General features: G+C 42.3%; 1 protein-coding gene across 3 annotated transcripts in view; it reads left to right on the forward strand.

Moving 5' to 3' along the window:
- Positions 1-2,500, forward strand: part of LOC126571592 (tyrosine-protein phosphatase Lar) — a 201,943-nt gene that overhangs the window by 33,581 nt on the left and 165,862 nt on the right. The window lies entirely within an intron of this gene.

Genomic DNA, 2,500 nt, shown 5'->3' on the forward strand with positions numbered 1-2,500 from the left:
GTTTTCCGGATCTGAATCACATAGAAAACCTTTGGTATATGCTTACACGCCGTGTTTATGAAAACAGAAAGCAATTTGAATGTGTAAACAGGCTGAAATGTCGAGTTCTGGAGCGCTAAGAGCAAATCAGTCATCTAATGCTTGAAACTCTGATTTTTTTGTCTCGAAACATTGGTTTAATTACTGAAATCGCATTTAATTGCAATCAGCTGTTTAATTGAAATCAGTTAGTTCATGAACAAATGCCAAAACCATGATGAATTTTGAGAAATACAAATGGATTTTGTCGAAAATCATAAGTGGTGCTATTTTTATTTCGCACCCTTTTTTTAGTTTTCCAGAATTTTCCAAAAAACGGCTAAACCAAACAAAACAAACTCATGCTAGTTTAATCCGTAAGAGTTTTTAGCACATGTAGCAGAAAGCATTTGATTGAAACTTAATTATTCGTCTTTTTATAAGTAAAAAACTGGGTGGTGCTACTTTAATTTCGTTGGGTGTATTTATACTTTGAGATACTGTCGAAACTAATCAGGCTAGTAAGAATGGCCATGTCCAACGTTACATGCCAAGGGACTGCGCCAGGGGGATGGTTTGGCTTGCCTGCTCTTCAATTTGACGCTAGGGAGGGCCATTCGCGACTCTGAAGTGGAGACTTCCGGGACTATCTTCTTCAAGTCAACCCAGATCCTGGCATACGCTGATGATATAGATATAATTGGTCTAAGACTCTCCGATGTAGCGCAAGCCTACATACGGATAGAGCAAGCGGCAAAGGTCCTCAACAGCATAGCCAGGTCAACGAGGCCAAGACCAAGTTTATAGTGGCACCATCAGCGGCCCGACAAGATATTGAGTCCAATATGCTTGGGGGTAATGTACTAATAGGTGACAAAAAGTTCGAAGTCGTCGAGAACTTCACCTACTTAGGGTCAAGAGTTAGCACCGATAATGACATAAACCAAGAGATTCGCGCTAGGGTGCTAGCAGCCAACCGGTCATACGAAGCTGGGACTGTATACCACGTATATAGTACCATAGTGCTCACATACGCCTCTGAGACTTGGACACTGTCCAGAATGAACGAAGCCCTCTTATCCGCGTTCGAGAGGAGAGTACTCCGAAGGATAATTGGCCCCGTATGTGAGGAGGGACGATGGAGAAGTCTGTCGCGCAGCGCATGAGACTCGCCCGGCTTCGGTTTGCTGGGCATGTCATGAGAATAGCAGACGTCGACCCAGCCCGTAAAGTCTTCTTAGGCCTTCCGGACGAACAGAGAGCGCGTGGTAGACCCAAATAAAGGTGGAGCGACGGTATCGACATTGATGCCAGAATATCTGGACTTGGCGGACGATGGCGATCGATCGCGAGCGGTGGAGGAATCTGTTGTGGCAGGCCAAGACCGCTCGTCGGTTGTAGCGTCTGATAAGTAAGTAAGTAAGTAAGCAAGTAAAATACCGAATCACTATCTCGTTGGTGTAGATATCGCACTCGATACAATTCCTGAAGGGTCCATTTCTTGCTTTCTACGCAGGTGCAGCTTTGATACTGCATTTAGTAACATATTCGAGGATGTGGGTTTGGGCTTCTGAAATCCATAGTCTTCAACTACTGATGATGCTTCTCTTCTTGGACTCAAATCTCCTGGCGATGATAGACAGCGCATCATCTGTTTCAGCCTTCGAGTCGCGATCACTCCGATCGATCATTAGCAATATTGATGAGGAGAATAGATATGGAAACCAGACCTTGACAAATGTCCTTCATTTTCATTGGATTGGTTATTATCTTCTTTTGAACTTCTTTCTTATGCTTGCGAGACCTTGTTAAGTACGTGAAAGATTAAGAATACTGTAGCAAGTGCAGCAAGTGAAGCTGTAATTGGTCTTCAGAAGATGCCTCTCCCCAAGAAAAAAATCGAATGGGTAGATGGAAAAAGGAAGAATCTTTCATGAATGAAGGATGAAACATTGAATGAAGCATATGAAAAATGAAAAAGCTTAAGTTTTTCGGCTACGAACCTTCTTTGCTGTGGTATAGATGCACTAATTGATACATAGCATTTTACAGAGAACCGTCTTTTGCTGATCGATGCAAATTTCTGCGAACAGAATTTCGGATGGTTAAGAATGAGTTGTCGACCATAATTTGCGTTAGTTGTTTTATTTTGATGTTCCCTTTGATGGCAATTACTTTACAAATTGATAACAACCACGTACCCGTTTTAGAAGACCACGCGAACTACAAGCAGAAGCTGTTGGATCAAGACCACCAATGCATACATGTTGTGCAGATTGTCCTGTTTATCGGTAAACAGTGACATGTCAAAGCAGGTGTACAACAGGCCTCTTCCAGAGTAGCCTATACGAAAATGAGCTGAAAGGGGACCGAAGAATGTTATTTTATTAGGGTCACATGTATGTATTGTCCTAAGTAGTGATCTTGCTTTAAGTTAAATCAATAAAAAGAAAAGACCACCAATGTCTTGAGAGAGAAATGC

The sequence above is a fragment of the Anopheles aquasalis genome, chromosome 2 (assembly GCF_943734665.1).
Source record: "Anopheles aquasalis chromosome 2, idAnoAquaMG_Q_19, whole genome shotgun sequence".
NCBI lineage: Eukaryota > Metazoa > Arthropoda > Insecta > Diptera > Culicidae > Anopheles > Anopheles aquasalis.